Source organism: Dipteris shenzhenensis, chromosome 31 (assembly GCF_047967505.1).
Source record: "Dipteris shenzhenensis isolate YYH24624 ecotype China chromosome 31, Dip_SZ_1.0, whole genome shotgun sequence".
Lineage (NCBI taxonomy): Eukaryota > Viridiplantae > Streptophyta > Polypodiopsida > Gleicheniales > Dipteridaceae > Dipteris > Dipteris shenzhenensis.
Genome location: NC_141626.1, coordinates 18,485,054 through 18,504,740, shown reverse-complemented (window position 1 = coordinate 18,504,740; position 19,687 = coordinate 18,485,054). Strand labels below are relative to the sequence as shown.

General features: G+C 43.3%; 1 long non-coding RNA gene across 1 annotated transcript; it reads right to left on the bottom strand.

Annotated features, from left to right (window-relative positions):
* Positions 1 to 212: 212 nt before the first annotated feature.
* Positions 213 to 18,590, bottom strand: LOC147881143 (uncharacterized). Its single transcript, XR_015543994.1, has 3 exons — positions 18,478 to 18,590; positions 15,375 to 15,546; positions 213 to 281 (listed from the first exon to the last, which is right to left on the bottom strand). It is a non-coding gene; the product is annotated as an uncharacterized LOC147881143 (long non-coding RNA).
* Positions 18,591 to 19,687: the final 1,097 nt, after the last annotated feature.

Sequence of the window (19,687 nt, the reverse complement as noted above, 5' to 3'; positions counted from 1 at the left end):
CATGGGGGAAGGGGGAGAGTTCATTATTTAAAATGACAACAATTGTATGAACTTCAAGAATATAGCAAGTTACAAGCACAGTAAAAGGTTCGCACTGCAACATGATGAAAAAAAACTGCAATTTGGACTTTGATAAACAAAATAAGGATTCACAATATCCAAGTTAATATAGGAAATGCCAAAAGACATGCAAGGCTATAATAAACAATAAGCTCACCTCCATGGCCATCATACACACCAAAAAAAGACGTGTTCTCATCCAAGTCCAACACTGCAGCATGCTGCCAACATCATTTAAAAACCACGAGTAAGCGTAAAATGTATTGGTAAATGGTCACTTCCATTGCATCTTGTTAATCTTTCAAAATGCCACACTCGTCCTTTCCTAGAAATTAGATGAAAAATACATGCCTAATATCACCATAAACATGGTGTGTTTGGCCCCATCATCCCAAGAAATATGAACATAAAGCATACACAAATTTTCCCAAGCCATGGGATTTGAAGATCACTACAAACATGTAAATGCAATGCTGTAACAAATCCTCACTTCTTTGAATTTTTTGCGAAAATGCCAAGTATTTGTTTGTGGGTGTATACACTTAATGGCAAAAAAATATGGCTCGTTCAATATAACCATTGGAAGATGCTTGCACATGTCGCATAATGCGTTATGTGGTCTCTACAAGCTTAATGCCGCACTATATTGTGGCATGAGGGATATAGGAATGCCATTTCTTAATTGAAGAGAATGGTGGAACATCACAAAATATTCATGAGCTAGAGTTCAATAAGCGCTGAACTTGGCAAGTTTTGCACATCTTCTGTTCCTTAATACTGCTGTGGTAGGACTCATTAGCATTATGTTTAGTTCAGAGTGATGTGTGGTCTAATGAACATTATATCCTCCTCAATGAAAATGGTGAGGAGAGAGCACTGAATTGCACGCTTGAAATTGCAAAGAAGGTGATAGTTGCATAAGAAACCAATAAACTCTAACTAAGTTCACATCCTAGAGTAACATTGCCATGCCACATGTATGACCCTTGATACCTTAGCTTACTCATGTATTTATCAAATGCCTCAACATCGAGCCATGAGACCTTGAACACTATACACAAGCCTCAGTCCTAGTGACCAAATTAAGCTAGTGTGACAAACAAGTATAATGAGAAGTTTATGACTAATGAGGTCATTAACCAAACATTTCCCCCTCATAATGAAAAATGCTTGTGATGCAAAAATGCATGTAATGAGCATACAAAATCAAAGAGACTACAACCACTTGATTCAGAGCTATGAGACCCTCCACACTATGCACAAGTCCTTGTCCTAGTGAGTAAATTAAGCTAATTTGTCACACAAATGTAAAGAAATGTTTATAACAAATGACATCATTATCCCAGTATACAAACTCAAAAAGACTAAAATCACTTGATGCCACCTCAAGCTGCATGGAGTCCTCTACATCAATTTGCTATTGTCTTCTCCAGGTTACCTCCAAGGATTCATAATTACACAAGCTTGTGTCGAAATACCCTTGAAGGATGGCTCTGATACCACTTCTGAAGTTGAGAGAATACACAAAATTGGAGACACCTTGATAAGTTCATTGCATACACTATGAAATACAAAGAAATTGTGGGTTTCTCGTGGATGCATGTTTTGAGCCTATCAGAATTGTGTGACATGTGGTGCAGAGTTTGGCTTCTAGCTAGTATCTAGACTTCCATCCAAAGGACATCCCTCTCGGCACCTGGAGGATTTGGCTTTATGGGGGTGTCCCCTAAAATCATTGCGGTGGGATCCCAGGGAGTGGGAGTGGGAGTGGGAGTGGGAGTGGGAGTGGATTGATGTACTATTCTGTTAGCAATGCCAAGACATTTCAGCTCACTGTTAGGGGTTGGAAGCTCACCAAAGCCTCTCACTGGAAGGAGTTTCAGAGTTCTGCAGATTTGCACTTGTAGTTTGAATGAAATGGGAGGTCCCCACAACTGTTGAGCTTCAGCCTAAACATACGGCAGTTGCAGGAATCACTACACCTGTCCATCTACTAAGTGAGAGATTGGGTTCTACAAGATGCTAAAGCCCTTGCCATCATCATTGACAATACTGCTGGTTCAGTCCTTTCGCACATTCAGCCTGCAGATCAGCATTTGGAGCTTAAAGCATGTTGAAAAACATGTCTGAGCTCAATAATGCATGACACGTCCCAGCACTCCTGAAACCCCTGATCTGCAAAACAAACACACACCACGTGAGAACTGAGCAAGCTGCTCACCACCCAACCATGACATCTACGGGATGTGATCCCGAATCAGGAGATGTCCCCTCCGAGCCACGAGCTGAGCTACTGGCACGAACTCCCAATCAGATCCAAACCAGCCTGGGGTCCCATACCACCAGGTGGCGCTGTGAAGCCTGGGATCTGCCACTGGGCCTTGGGCTACGCTAAGATGCAGGCGCGCGTCCGCGACTCAATCCAAGAACAGACCTAGCACCTAGGAGCAAAACCTGCTCCCATCGGCACACTGAGAACTGACCCCCCTGGGCCCCTTTTATAGACTTGGCCCCAGCGCCAAAAATAGCGAAGACCTATAAATAGTTCGTACCATTGCCACTCAACCCGAGAATCAAGCCTGCCTAGCTCTAAGCCTCCCCAGGCTACCTGAGCTAGTCTTGTGTACCTAGTACACGTCAGATACCAATCCGTGCACATGACATACTCCCCCTCCTCTAAGAACTCACTCCTGAGTAAAAACCCACAAATGTTCTTTGGAGGTTTTGTAATGTCTCCCATGTTGCATCCTCCTCAACACGATCCTTCCACTTGATCTTGTATTCCGTGATAGATCGATTACGAATCTGTCTGTCACGAAATTCAAGAATACACTCAAGTTCGTGTGGAATAAAAGTCAAATCTGTAACTTCTATTATATCGTGAGGAGAAATGAGTTGATCTTCCGCACCCAAAACTTCTTTCAGTTGACTGACATGAAAGACTGGATGTATTTTAACATCAGGAGGCAATTCTAGTCGATATGCAACTGGTCCAATTCTTTTAATGACCTTGAATGGGCCACAGTATCTGGGGGATAATTTCGGAACCAAACCAGTACTTAAACTCTTGGATTCCTTAGGAATTCGCAGATATACCATCGTTCCTTCAGAGAACTCTCTAGGTGAACGATGTCTATTAGCATAAAATCTATCCCGATCTTGGGCACTTCTAATAGACTCCTTGGCAAACTGCAACATTTCCTGCACGTCTAGCAAGAAGTTCTTAGCAGCATCATTTTGAATTCCTTTTAATCCAACCATAACTGGTGACTTAGGTTCAAACCCGTACATAAGCATAAAAGGACTGTAACCAGTACTAGAATGCTTTGCACTGTTGTAAGCAAATTCTATCATAGGTAGATAATCTTCCCATGAAGACTGTCTCTTAGATACATATGCCCGAAGCATGTCTTCAACCAACTAGTTAACCTTTTCTGTACTGCCATCGGATTGTGCATGATCCGAGGAACTCATACTTAGAGTAGTTTCTAACTTCTCAAAAACAAGTGTCCAAAAGTTACTTGTAAACTTTGAGTCCCTGTCACTGACTATGTCAGATGGCAAACCATACAGCTTAAACAAGTGGTCCACAAACTCGTGAGCCAGCTGAACAGCTGAAATAGTTGTTCTAGTAGGTAGGAATCTAGCCATTTTTGTCAAACGGTCGACTATGACCCAAATGGAGTCATGACCCTTGCGCGTTCGAGGCAAACCAGTAATAAAATCCATGGAAATACTTTCCCATTTATTACCTGGAATCTGTAATGGCTGTAATAAGCCCGCGCTTCTAAGGCGTTCGGCCTTAGTAACCTGACAAACCTGGCAACCTACTACATAGTTCTCAATAAATGCACGCATCTTAGGCCAATAAAAGGTATGCTTCACAAGAGACAGAGTCCGATGTATACCTGGATGTCCAGCACTAGGAGCATCATGACACTCCCAGAGAATCTTGGATTTAAGGTCCAAAACATCTGGCACACAAATCTTTTCATTCCGGAACAGCAAGCCGTTCCTGATCATCCACTGACCTCCCGCCGCCTGTACCGTAGGTGGCACAATCCCTGAGTCCTGGTCAACCATGGAGCCCCCATCCTGGACTCTCTGCCAATAAGAACTGAAATGACTATCAGTTGCGTATAGCCCTCTCAAGGATTGAAATAGGTCTGAGGATATTTCCGTAAATGATAAAGCATTTACAAACTTAACTCGACTTAAGGCATCCGCCACACTATTCAACGAACCCTTACGATAACGTATTTCAAAATCAAAATCCTGCATTAATTCTGCCCATCTAGCTTTCCGTCCCCTCAATTCTGATCCATCACACATAATTGACTGATGATCAGTCAATACAAGGAACTTTGAACCATACAAGTAGTGTCTCCAAACCTTAAGGGCATACACTATAGCATAAAGTTCCTTCTCGAGTGTGGGCCAACGATATTGAGTGTCGTCTAGCTTCTTACTCTCGAAAGCTACAGGTCTGCCCTCTTGGAATAGAGCTGCCCCAATCGCATAATCACTCGCATCGGCCTCTAAAACATAAGGCCGGGTAGGATCGGGTAATGCAAGAACGGGTGCTTCCTTGATGGAGAACTTCAAGGTTTCAAAAGCCTTGCTCATTGCATCATTCCAAAAGATTGGCTGAGTAGACCTGCGTCCACGACCTTTCAATATGTTTGTCAAGGGTGCCGTGATATGTGAATAATCACGCACAGACTTCTGAAGAAATACCGTAAATCCTAGGAAAGAACGAAGTTATTTCACAGTCTGAGGGATAGGCCATTCTAAAACCTTCTGGATACGATCCAGATCAATGCTAATACCTTCAGAAGAAATCTTGTGTCCTAAGTAAATGATCTCCTTCATAAAGAAGTCACATTTACTCATCTTGGCATAGAGCTTATGCTGTCTTAAAATAACTAAGACAATCCGGAGGTGTCCTATGTGATCCTCAAGCGTTCGACTATATACCAAGATGTCATCTAAGAACACTACAACAAATTTGCCCAGAAAATCCCTGAACAAATCGTTCATCATCTGCTGAAAAGTGGCAGGAGCATTGGTCAAACCAAAAGGTAATACGAGGAACTCGTAATGACCATACCTAGTTCGGAATGTGGTTCTATCTATGTGTTTAGCATAGATACGGATTTGGTGATAACCCGTACGCAAATCAATCTTAGTGAAATACTTCGCTCCGGCCAAACGGTCTATCAGATCATCGAAACGAGGTAGAGGATATCGATTCTTAATTGTAACTTTATTTAGTTGTTTATAATCTATACACATTCTTCATGTAGAATCTTTCTTCTTTCTTAAGAGAACAGGTGCACCCCAAGGTGATTTACTTGGGCGTATATAGCCCATATTCAGGTAATCCTGTAGCTGGATAGCTAACTCATCCTCCTCTACCTGGCTCATCCTATAAGGTGGTACACTCATAGGTTGAGCTCCTGGGACTAAGTCTATGCGATGATCTACTGCCCGTTCTGGAGGTAAACCTTCCGAGCAGGGAATACATCCTTAAAACTATCTAGCAACATTCTCAATTCACGGTGTTCAAACACACTTAAATCATTCTTGTTAATTACAGAGACAACAAATGAAGAAAGCGGAATCAAAACACACTGATAGACATCATAATGAAAAGTGTTTAATATATTCCGAAGCTGCATCGCAGATACAATAGGTCCCTGAGAAGAGGGAATTTTATCACACTGAATACAAAATTGGGTGTCCTTATCTACAAAAGAAAGTGTATGCTCCGTCCATCCAATCTGAATATTGTGGGTTTTAAACCACTCTATTCCGATTAACAAGTCTACATGCTCCAGGTGCATAACATAACATGTAAGAACCCCTGTGTAGGCTTGAATCCGGATAGGAAGCGCTTCGACCTTGCGATCCCAAAACTACTTCCCAGCTGAAAGCTGCACCTCATAGGTGTGATCGCTAGGTACTGTGGACAGCCCCATCTTCTGCACAAATTTGTAATTAACAAAGTTGTGAGTGCTGCCCGGATCAAAGAGAATGTGAACCTGTTGGTCCATAACTTCTCCATAAACTCGGAAAAGATCATGGGAACCAAACAACGAAGTATTGAAAGTGCAATTACAAGAAAGTGGGCAAGTAATGACATTTACAGAAATACCTGTCATCGAAACTTGGTTCGCTCCCTTGGCTTTGGTACCTGGACCCGCCTAGAGCTTCGGTCCAAGCACTAACTTTTGATTCTTGCGCTTTGGACACTCATTCTTGGTGTGGCCCCGCTCCTCGCAATAGAAGCAACGTCCTTCTTTCTTAAGCTTCAATGTGCGAAGGAAACGGGCTCGACCATTCTTTGCCTGAGTCAAGTTTTTCTTGGAGGCGTTGTCCGTAGACTTCGTCTCCCCGGTACCAGTCGTAGGCTGAAAGAACTTGCGTTTGTTCTTTCCACTCGTGTCGGAAATTGTAGTTGCTTTTGCACCGGCCATGGTATCATCATAAATACGCACGTAATTCATGGCCTCTTGCAACGTTGTGCATTTGTTGTTCTTTATTTGCAACTTGTACGAATCTGGTAAACCATCCACAAAGAAGCCTAACAAGGTCACTGGATCCATCTTTGTGGCCCTGGTCTGCAGATCCCGAAACCTTTGAAGATAAACTTTAAATGACAAGTTCAGCTTTGACATATCGAGGGCTTTAAGCTTGCCAACGATATCATAATCGTCCTCCTTCTTCAGGAACTCCTTCCTGAAGACCCCTTCAAAATCTATCCATGTATCCGGCTTAGGTTGGAGTTCCTTCCACCATAGCAGCGCTTTACCTGACATGAAACCGGCTGCAAGCTGGATTTTCTTCTCATCTGGGTACGAGTGGAACTGGAAGTGTACCTGCCACTTGTGTAACCAAGTGTCAACCACCTCCTTAGTTCGAGACTTTTGATCTCCCGGAAAAGGATCTGGAGTAATGTTCGGACCTAGCACTGAAGCCATGGCATCCACATGCGTGAGTGCCTGCACGGTGCTAGCCAGAAGAGTGAGAGTCGCCTGAATCCCTTGGAGTTGCTGTGTCAACCCCATTTGATTCGCATTAACCTGCTCGAATTTTCCATCCAGAGCAGTGGTGAATTCACTGAAGGCCTTCTTCGTAATCAAATCGTCATAAAGACCCTGGTCTTCCTCTCCCACAGGAGTGTAATCCAGATCCTGTTCTCCCATGGTGAACTCGGGATTTGCAGGATCAGACATATCTGAAATCTGATTTGAACGAATATAAACTGAGAGAAATAACTGAGGGAATCGAAACTGGAAGGAGAGTGGAGCAGAGAAATGTTGAGAGTTCACGCTCAACATCATGTGATCATGTGTGCATAGCACCATCACGTGATCATATGTGCATAGCACTAACCTTATAGAGTGCTATAAAGGAAAGGGTTAGATCCCCTAACCCTAACCCTAAAAGGGTTTGTATATATTCTATTTTTTCAACTAAATCTAGTGTACAGTTAGTCATTTGTGGTGTGCTCTCAAGCTGTGCCCTCTCTCCTCATCTCCACGCTTCTCCTCTCCCCTCTTCATATTTTGTCATGGTATCAGAGCTTCCTTGTCTTCCGCTGAGACATTGAGTTTCTTGAGAGTGTGAGAGAGATCGTGAGATTGAGAGTTCTCTTGAGTGATTGTGAGATTGGCAGATTGCAAGATTGCAGCCACTCCCATGGAACAGAGTTTGAAACTTACTAAAGATTCAGAAAAGCCTACAGTCAATGACAGATACTACAGGCAACTCATTGGATCTCTTATATATCTGACAATCACACGGCCAGATATTTGTTATGCAGTAAGCTCACTAGCACAGTTTATGGCAAATCCAAAACAGTCTCACTGGAATGCAGCCAAAAGAGTCTTGAGATACATCAGAGGTACAAGACAATTTGGGATAGAATACAGAGGAAGTCATCCACGGTTGCATGGATACTGTGACAGTGACTATGCTGGAGATCATGAGACCAGGAGATCGACACAGGGATATGCATTTTTCCTTGGTCAAGGTGCTATATCATGGTTGTCAAACAAACAGCCAACTGTTTCTTTGTCTTCGACTGAAGCAGAATATAGGGCACTCTCTACAGGTGCATGTGAGGCTATATGGCTCAGAGGACTATTGTCAGACACAGATTACTTTGATGAGTCAAAGCCAACAACAATATACTGTGATAATCAATCGGCTCAAGCATTGGCCAAAAATCCAGTATATCACTCCAGAATACAGAGGGTTTGTATATATTCTATTTTTTCAACTAAATCTAGTGTACAGTTAGTCATTTGTGGTGTGCTCTCAAGCTGTGCCCTCTCTCCTCATCTCCACGCTTCTCCTCTCCCCTCTTCATATTTTGTCATGGTATCAGAGCTTCCTTGTCTTCCGCTGAGACATTGAGTTTCTTGAGAGTGTGAGAGAGATCGTGAGATTGAGAGTTCTCTTGAGTGATTGTGAGATTGGCAGATTGCAAGATTGCAGCCACTCCCATGGAACAGAGTTTGAAACTTACTAAAGTTTCAGAAAAGCCTACAGTCAATGACAGATACTACAGACAACTCATTGGATCTCTTATATATCTGACAATCACACGACCAGATATTTGTTATGCAATAAGCTCACTAGCACAGTTTATGGCAAATTTAAAACCGTCTCACTGGAATGCAGCCAAAAGAGTCTTGAGATACATCAGCGGTACAAGACAATTTGGGATAGAATACAGAGGAAGTCATCCATGGTTGCATGGATACTGTGACAGTGACTATGCTGGAGATCATGAGACCAGGAGATCGACACAGGGATATGCATTTTTCCTTGGTCAAGGTGCTATATCATGGTTGTCAAACAAACAGCCAACTGTTTCTTTGTCTTCGACTGAAGCAGAATATAGGGCACTCTCTACAGGTGCATGTGAGGCTATATGGCTCAAAAGACTATTGTCAGAAACAGATTACTTTGATGAGTCAAAGCCAACAACAATATACTGTGATAATCAATCGGCTCAAGCATTGGCAAAAAATCCAGTATATCACTCCAGGACAAAGCACATTGATGTCAGAGAGCACTTCATCAGAGAAAGAGTGTTACTTGGTGACATCACACTGCAGCATTGTGATAGCAAAGAGAATGTTGCAGACATCTTTACCAAACCACTCGGTAAAGAGCTATTCGAGAAACACCGACTAGCTCTTGGTTTGATGCAAAAGAAGGACATTCCCATTAAAGGGGTGTGTGGAATGTAATGCTCAGTCCTTCTTCTATTCCCCAGAATTATCATCTTGAGGGAAGGCCTACTTCATGATGTTGATCTTGAGGGAAGGTGTTGAGAGTTCACGCTCAACATCATGTGATCATATGTGCATAGCACCATCACGTGATCATATGTGCATAGCACTAACCTTATAGAGTGCTATAAAGGAAAGGGTTAGATCCCCTAACCCTAACCCTAAAAGGGTTTGTATATATTCTATTTTTTCAACTAAATCTAGTGTACAGTTAGTCATTTGTGGTGTGCTCTCAAGCTGTGCCCTCTCTCCTCATCTCCACTCTTCTCCTCTCCCCTCTTCATATTTTGTCAAGAAAAACCGTCCCAAGAGATGCTGACGGAAGAAGATGCTGAAAACTGGCGAACCACGGGCGCAATCAACCCGGAATCTTGCTGAATTCGATGTAGGCTGCAGTGTACGGAATCCTGCAGCAAACCGTACCGTATGGTACCCTCCTGCTGATCGTACAGGTGACGCGGATTGTACGGCTGCTGACGCGATCCGTACGGTTACTGACGTAATCTACACGGACACTGACGCAGTCCGTACAGTTGCTGACGTGGGCATACGGTGGCTGACGCAAGCTGTACGGTGATGACGCAAACTGTACGACCGATGACGCAGGCTGTACGGCCGATGACACAGGCTGTACGGCTGATGACGCAGGCTGTACGGCCGATGACACAGGCTGTCCCGAATCCCGATGGCGCAGTCCTAGACGTTAGGCAAAGAGGCTTCTCGCAAGGCTATGGCTGAGGTTGGAACCTTGTCCAACTATATAGAATACAGGGCAGCCAAATTAGGAAGCCCTGCTTCCAAAAAAGGCTCACCCTCCCAGCTTTGGAGGGTGGTGCTTTTTCGAGAAAAGCAACACCTCTCTCAGGGTGGCCGCACCCTGTTCCTGCTCCTTGCGCCTCTCCCTGCCCTGGCCGAAAATCCTTCCAGCCATGGCGCACCAACACAGCCTCAATCTCTGCGTTCTCGACCCCCACGCAGCCCCGATCAGCCTCGAACTGCTCGCCTGCCACTCAGCTACCCTATCGCCTCTCCTTCCTTCACCTCTGCTCTCTCCCTGCTACGCGCATCCCTTTCTCACAGCAACCCTTCAGGAATTTCGAAATCTAGACTCTCTCTTTCTCCTACCTTTTCCCTACATCCTTGCCACCCCTGATAACCCAGAAGCCTACCAGAATTTGCAGCAGCAAATTTCAAAATTTAGGGCATACCTGGAGGAAGAAATCGTCCAAAGTACTCGCATCAGAAATTCCTACCTCAGGAGCTGGCTCTGATACCAACTGACACGTCCCAGCACTCTTGAAACGCGAAGACCTATAAATAGTTCGTACCATTGCCACTCAACCCGAGAATCAAGCCTGCCTAGCTCTAAGCCTCCCCAGGCTACCTGAGCTAGTCCTGTGTACCTAGTACACGTCAGATACCAATCCGTGCACATGACAATGCAGTTGGGATCCTTGACCTCAAAATAGAGATTATACAACATGAAGATGGAAGAGAGGGATTCAGTCCAAGAGCATGTCACAAAGATGAAGATAGTCTATGATCACTTGCGGCAATTGGTCAGAGAACGAAATCTTCACCAACTTACTCGCCTGCTTCTTGGTAAGCTTCATCACAACAATGATTGCAAAACAGCGTACAACACTGCCTTTGCTTCTACAAGAAGAGGCAAGAGAAAAGAGGTTTGAGACCGCCAGTAACAAAGCCTTGTGAAAGGGCAAGGCAAGGGCAAGCTAAAAAAGGTAAGCCTAGAGAAGACTCCAAGGACGACAAGATGCGAGATTCCAAGAATAAGAAAAAGTGCTTCCACTGCGAAAAGCTTGGGCATTTTGAAAAACGATTCCGGCAAGTCAAAGGAGGGTCCAAAATCAGAAACAAAGACAAAGAGTGCCAATCTCATCATAGAGGAGTTGTTTGTCATCACATAAGAACGTTCAATACTATTTGTGAATGATGGAGATGACACTTGGTATGCGGACAGCAGTGCTTCTAAGCACACGACCCAAAAAAAAAGGGAGTGTTTCAAAAACTTTAAGAAGTCCATCCAAAGTCAGTTGTGACAGTCGGAGACAACAGAACTTACCCAATCGAAGGGATTGGGAGTGTTGCCTTCTCAATCAGGGGCTGTGGAGGAGATGTTTCGTACTTATGCAAAAACTTGCTTTCGGTGTCTCAGCGTGCAAGAATAAGATTGAAGCAAAAATTTGCTTTCAATGTCTCAACTCGCAAGAACAAGATTCAAGGTGCTCGTTGATGAAGGATCAATCCTCATTTCATCCAAATCAACAGGTGAGGAGATAGTATAGGGAGTTGAAGAAGATGGACTTTAGATGATTAATGCTTGCTAGTCCAAGGAGTATCTGGCGCATCAAGACTTTGGCATGAGCGGTTTGGCATCAGTACTCTTGGCACGATGAAGAAGGCAAAAATGGTGGATAGACTTCCACAACTGTCTATCAATCAGAAGATCCATAGGGCTTGCATGGAAGGCAAGCAACACCGGAACCTATTCTCGACAGAGGCCACGCATAGGGCAGCTAAACCTTTAGAGTTGGTTGATTCATGCATTTGTGGGGCCATGCCTACAAAGCCATTATCAAGGTAGGCAATTCCTCACATTCATTGATGATTTCAGCAAGGTGATTAGGGCCTTTTGCATTTGAAGAAGTCTCAAGCCTTCAACAAGTTCAAGGAATGGCTTGTGAAGGTAGAGAACAAGACTGTCAAGAAATTGAAGATATTCTGCACAGACAGAGGGGAAGAGTTTACATCCAACAAGTTCATTACATTCTGCAAGAAACATAGGATAAAGAGTGTAACATACAGAGGATTTTGGCTGTAGTAAACAACCTCAGACTAACTATAACAAAGAACTAGAGAGCACTGAGAGATAGAGAGAGAAGAGAATGCAAATCTAACATAAGACACACAATATCATGCAATGCAATATGCTATTACTAATATGAATGCGGCAAACTGATTGCAATAATGCCCCACTGGATCAGGGCTGATGCCTCATGCGATGTTGAGGCTAATGGGATGTGAATGCACCAACTGATGGCTGATTACTGAGGCTACATGCTGCAGGACTAGGGCTGAAGGAGAGCCAGAACTAAGGGCCCTGCTGCCTAGACTGAAGGCTGGAACTGTGGCCCCAATGATGCTGGAACTCCCTGAACGGAGTGCCCGGAACTGGATGTTAACGTATGCATGCTGATCTGCTGCTAAATGCTGAGGCGAGTATTGGCTGCTGGAACTGAAGGCCAGAACTGCTGTGAATGGAGGCTAGAATGAATGCCTGAAAGCCTGGAATGGATGATGCTTGAATGAATGAAATAACCAACTTTTATAGACTTTTAGGGCAAACTGGCAAACCCGGGTCGGATGGTCAACGCAGATAGCTGAACAGGCCATTCAGAAGTCAACGTTGACCAAAAAGTAAATGCTTTGACTTTTTGGCTGGGAAAGTCAACTGTGTGTTTTTTTACCCAGATTGTCTTCTGTTGGTGATGCATCCTTTGGCACCTTTTTTTGGCTCTAAATCCTTGCCAAAAAGATCCTAGAATATGCTACAAAATGCTAACTGTGCAGCCAGGTGTCACTGCCACCTGTGCCCTGCACTGGTACATGTGACAACGAGACAACTTACCACAGCAGGACATCCCAACAGAATGGGGTGGCCGAAAGAAAGAACGGACCCATTGTCAAGATGAGTCTAAGCACGTTGAGAGCAAAAGATCTTCCACGGTCATTTTGGGCAGAAGCGGTCCACACAGCCTTGAAACGACCTAAACCAAATGAGTTTGAAGGGAAGACTGCTCTTGTGGCATATTCACGAATAAAACCCGCTATTGCTCATTTGAGAGTTTGTGCATATGATGTGTGGAGCCAATGTACAACAGGATACAAGAATGAACCTAGATCCTCACAGCAAGAAGAGTCTTCATCCGGTATAGCGAAGAGTAAAAGGCTTATTGATTGTGTCATTATGCCCAAAATACTTTTAAAAATCCTGATGACCCTCCCTATCTGCTCACCAAATTCACTTCCAGGTGTGTCTTTAGTGGACAGCTGCAACCTTCACCTACCGGCAAGATGCTTTTCAGATTTTAAGGCATCAACAGATTTGCCTAGGAAAAAGAACCCCATATATGTGCTCAAATTACAGAACATCGTTTTAAGAAGTTTGAGGAAACATCTACATTGAATCCACCAATTGGCTTTATTAAAGAACTGAAGTAATAGCATTTGCATCAAAACAAAATCCACTCCCCCATTCATTTTACTAAAGAATTGAAGTTATTATGTTAAGAGTGAACTACAAAAGCTACTCACTGCAGTAGACAACACTACACTAGATGTCTTCCCGACCAGCATATTATATTGAGACTAAACCTTGCATCATACCCGCAAGAGGTCCAAGTTATGACTTGACAAATAAACTCAAAACTGTCTCGAGGTGGTGCAACATTTCATGTTGAGATTATACAAATGTAGCAACAACCAACCTTTATGACAAAGGAATCTTTGGGAATCATGTCAAGCTCTACAGACCCTTATTCTTTTCCATAAATAAGGCTATAGGAGGTTTACTTTCCTTTCACAACAGAACACTCCAAATTATAAGCAGCTCAAATTTGAATCAAGTGCACACTAGTACACTAGTCTCAACATATCAAGCTGTGACGAAAAAGCTTCCTTATGGATAGGATTGTGGAAGGATGTTGCAGACTGTATCAAGCAATAAAGGCCCTGCCATCACAATGATTTGGCAAGGAGCAGGACCTTGCCTATAGTAGAAGAAAAATGGACCCATATAATGTTGGACTTTATAACAGGTTTATCTTTAAAAACTAAGAATTTGAAGAGTGTGTTGTTGTTATAAGCTCATTGTATGAGATGACTGCACGTACGGCTGCATTGTAAGCTCATTGTATGAGACGACTGCATGTACAGCTGCGGGTCAGTTTATTGAAAAGTACTAAGCTTTGTGGTTCCCTCAAAAATAGTAAGTGATGCTAATGCTAATTTCATGCAACGGTTTTCTCAAGAGATGTCGTTACAAGGTTAACACTATGTACTTCGACCACCCACAAACCAATGGGTTTGTTGGAGGAGCATTTCAGGAACATTAGTTTTGATGGTTGAAATTCTGGGGATAAATTGCTATGCTTGGGTGGACTTCTGCCATAAGAGGAAAAGTTTCAGGGTATTATGGAAATGCCTCCTGAGCAAAAGATAGATATGATTCCCCAAGGATTTCACCCAGCCTAAAGGAATATCAAAGGTAACCACATCTACGAGAGCTAGTGACAGCACTGTTTAATCCGATTCTGCCTACCTGCTAGTAGAAATTGTAACTCTGAGAAAAAATTTCTGCTAAGCATTAATGGTTTGTAGCAAAGGCAGATGTCGTGATTCCTGCCATATGCCAAATTTTCAAGATAGATCATAGAACCAAGACACGGAATAGCAGCCAGTGGCATTTACAACAAACATCATATCCTGCACCAATTGAAAATGTTTAAAGCCACCCTTTTCACTCACTCCCTAATTGTGACTCAAAAATTGCCTTCCATGACCTTTTTGAAATTTTTGAATATTCATCATATTTAAAAGTTAAAACAATTTAAACAATGCAAGAAAATAGTCCCTTTTCTAAAATGGTCAATTTAAAACCAAAATTATCCAATCCTGATTCCAATAACCTGCTCTAATGAAATAAAGAAGGAAATATACATAAAGAAAACGCCTCTCACAAGATGGTATTCTCATATGTTCTAGGGCAAGAGAAACCCATGATATACGAATTTTCTGGGCACTTCATGATGAGTAAATTGATTTTCATTCCATAGAAAGGAACAGATGATTATAACTCATATTCTGCAACCACGGAACATCCCGTGTTACTTTAGCCCTTCAATAGGCAAGTAGAAACAAAAACAAAAATCTTCCACTTTCATTTTAGAAGATCATAAGGTATAAAGTGTGCAAAGGAGTTTTTACAGCGTCTTCCATGCTGCTGCGCCATCCTTGCATTGCTGAGACTCCAAATTTGACTTTTCCGTTATCCCCATCTTCAGATAATTTATCTGTCTTAGGGCTGCTGAGATAGATTCCCATTTTCCCCAAATGCAGGGCCAACAACTGGTAAAGTCTTGCAAAAATGATTTAAAACCTATTCCAACCACATCAAAGAAATAAATTATTCAGTACAGGACCTATACAAATGAAACAGATGATGGGGGGAAACAAGTAAAAACTCTCTCTCTCTCTCTCTCTCTCTCTCTCTCTCTCTCAGATGATGGGGGGAAACAAGTAAAAACTCTCTCTCTCTCTCTCTCTCTCTCACACACACACACACACAATTGTTCTTTTGTTTCTTCCCTTTGTTTTCCAAAAAGTTATCGATTCATAACATTGGATTTAATCGATAATTATGAAGACGGGTGGTTTTGTCTGTGTGTTGGGGGTGGCGAGAGCTCACTCTCAAAATTGTTCAAAATTGTTCTTTTGTTTCTTCCCTTTGGTTTACAGTAGAAAGGAAACTACTTAGCAACAAAGCTACACCTAACTGCACGAAACTCCTCTCTAAGTCCAGAAACTCCGTTTCTAGTATTCCAAAATATTGGCATTCCGGAAACTTGGGCATACCTAGGAAACTCCCTTTTGCATATGGCTTTGTGTCCATCATCATCATTTAATGGCCATTCATAGTCCAGTAATAGATACTCATCTATTGATGAATTGTAGCACAACACTCCTACATTGCATAAAACTGGAAAACTCCTAAGTTGCATGAATCTCCTACCAAACTCCAGAAATTCCGCTTCCAGGGGTTTTCAAAAATTGCTGTTTCACAACTGAGAAACAACCATTAGTGTATGGCAAATGTATCCATCACATCTGCAGTCCAAATAGACATAAACAATCATCTATTGATGAGTTGAAGCACCATCGGTACCATCCGTGGGCTAGAGGTGCCTCGAGTCGCTATGCCTTTACACAGGTATGATGCTGAGGGGAGTGGGGTTCCACAAGTGCCTTGCTTGCCGTGAAGGCAGGCAACATAGCGACCAAATCCCAAAGGAGGCTACCTGGCTACCCATAACCTCAAAAAGCTGGTGGAGTCCAATGGAGGTGGAGGTTAATCCTAGGGTATGTGTTCACAAAAGCTGGTGGAGTAATGGAGGTGGAGGTGGAGTAATGGAGGTGGAGGTTAATCCTAGGGTATGTGTTCAGAAAATCTGGTGAGTCCAATGGAGGTCGAGGTTAATCCTAGGGTATGGAGGTGGAGATTAAACCTAGGGTATGTGTTATTTCCGCATTTTTTTGACGATTTCAGCAAATCACTTTGGATATGCTGTTTGTCTTCACGCACTCTGCCTAGGAGGGTGAAGTTCTTCCGGCCAGAAAGAGGGAAACATCCCCATTACAAAGACATTCTATACTCAATGCATGATGCTTGTAAGGTTTGTGTCAAGACCTTCGAGAAGGCTATGGTGCTGACAGAGGCAACTGTCATGGAGGCAACGTTGCAGTATATTGAATTGAAGAGAGTTGTGGTAGACTCAATCAAGGGCTTTGTGCCGCAGGCTGGAGGGCCAGCAGACATAATGCTTGGATAGTTTATGAGGACAGCTTGATATTCGTCTATCTGTTCAAGGGTGGTCCGATAATCAGTGGAGCACCACATCCCTACAAGACAATACAAGTTTGTGCCACCTACTATGGACCTTGTAGATACTCAAGAAACACACCTAAAGTTAAAAGTTGCATTTACCTTTTTTAAACCGACAGCACATGGCAAACAGATTATACTATGCAGGAGTACCCTACTCTTCTAGAACACTCTTTTGATCATCTCTTGTGATCTAATTTGCAGCCATTCATCTATTCCGAGCGGGTTTTGTCTTTATTCCTTTCCTACAACTCTACTTATAGATGAACACTACACTTGTGAAAGGGCATGGCTTTCAGCTGGAATTTCAATGGACACTACCAAGAGATGCACCCGTTCAGAGAGAGAGACAAGCCTTTTGTCCCTTTGAGAGACAGACTTCTCTTCATATGCTTACATTGTACCACCCTTTCAAAAGGATCAAACGCTTCAGTGGGCACCTCATGCAGACTTGGTTGCAGAGAGGCTTTGACATGGGATGGGCATTCAACCAATTCCCTTCATCCCTCTGCTATTGGTGTTATTAGTGCTATATGCGTCAATTACAGCTTGCCTACACTTCTTCTAGTTGAAATGTGTTCCTTGCTTAAAAGACATTAAGGTCCAAAGATGCAGAACACCGAGCATGTTTGATTGATTATAAGGGTCACAGGTAAGCTTTTGTATTGTCAGTAACCCAAGGATCATCCTTGTCTATAATCCAGTAAGTTTTTGTATTGTCCGTGATCCAAGGATCCTCTTTGTCACATACTTCAGGAGAAAGCATAGGTTTAGAAGTCGATGCTAAGTGATGTGATACTGCCTTGGAGTTTCGCATCAAATGGCATTGATTTGCAGATTATAAATCATCTTGGAAACCTTACGATGTCAAATGGCATGCACCTTGAAGACCTTATCCCAACCTAATTGCACCGCCAGTTCTCAGTTGGAGCAGTCGGCGCTCCCATTCTAGATGAGAACTCGTCCGTCCGCAGATGAGATTACCTCGCAGATTTTGAGGTCAGCGGAACATATTGCGGGTCAAGATAATTGCACCATCGGAATTGGATCACTCTGTTTAATTGAATTCAAACACGGTGCTTCTGCAGAAACAGTTGCGTTTATTTGAAATTTCATTAGATTCTATATAATATTTGTTTCGTTGGACCGAGGGGCTGGACTTTTAACACACTCTATCGCTTTAAGACCTCTAGATATAACATTCTGGTCCCAAAATTTCAATTCAGCCCTGAACGTAGCTGGTGCGTCTCAAATTACTTAAGAGGCCACGCCTTGTTCTAAGCTCATCGGGCAAGCTGCATTCGATTATAACACAAAGTGTACAAGTGGGTATGTTACATCACGTGATGTAAAGACAAAATCCTGAGGGCCACAATTGGCTCTAATATCTACACCCTATGAGCTTTAACAGAGCAATGTCGGGATTACCGAGGTGAGCTTGAGCGTTGTCAATCAACTGACGAAAAGGCAAGTAGAACAGGCGCAAGAGGAAGCAATCTCATTTCGAAGAAATGTGGCGCGTCTCTGCCGGCGGCTCTAGCTTCACAAAAAGGCAAAATATCTACACCCTATGAGCTTTAACAGAGCAATGTCGGGATTACCGAGGTGAGCTTGAGCGTTGTCAATCAACTGACGAAAAGGCAAGTAGAACAGGCGCAAGAGGAAGCAATCTCATTTCGAAGAAATGTGGCGCGTCTCTGCCGGCGGCTCTAGCTTCACAAAAAGGCAAAAAATCCTATTAAAATGAGAACCGACTCTTTCTTCCGGAAGCAGCGAAGATGAAAGACCACTCCATCTCAATGAAACTTTGGAATTGCGTCGAGAGGGAGCTTAAAAAGGCGAAATATTAGAAAAAATGGGAGGCCAGCAGGTCCGGTATGGCGGCAGAAGAAGGTGGCTGATGCGTTCGAGGACCGGCGAAGAGAGAGGAGAGAGAGAGAGAGAGAGAGAGAGGGAGAGGGAGAGAGAGAGAGAGAGAGGCGGGGGTTCTCAAGCATTCCCGTCCCCGCAAGGGATGAAAGGAAGGCAAAAATGGGAGGAGGGGAGACGAAGCGGCAAGAAGCAGAAAAGGGGAGAGAGAGAGAGAGAGAGAGAGAGAGAGAAGGGGGCGGGGGGGGAGAGGAGGCTGACCAGAAGAGGTGTGTAGCGAGCTTGAACGCCATAGCCGAGCTTGACGCCATAGCCGAGCTTGAGGAGAAGAATAAGAAGCAGCAGAAATGGAGAGCAGAAGAAATGAAGCAAATTCACAAAAGCATTAATAAAAAGAAAGAAAGAAAAAAGACGACGAAGGAACTTCGCCGGCTTCATATACAAAAAACTCTTCTATCTTTTTCCTCTTCTTGTTAAACCTCCCAACTAACCTCCTTAACTCTCCTCTAAACTTAGCGCCCCCCCCCAAATCTGGTCCCTCCCCACCTCCAGCCCCTACCCCCCCACTCCCCTTTTTTTTTTTTTTTGCCCACTCCATTTTGTCTCTTCCTCGAGCCTCGAACCCTCTGGATTTTTCAAACAATCAATTTTATCCCACCTCTCACACCTTTTTTTCCCGTTATTGTGGGCATCAGACTCTACAATGAGTAGTTACTGCTTCGTTCACCTCCGCCTACCCATGTAGTGCTCCTCCTCCTCTTTGCACAAC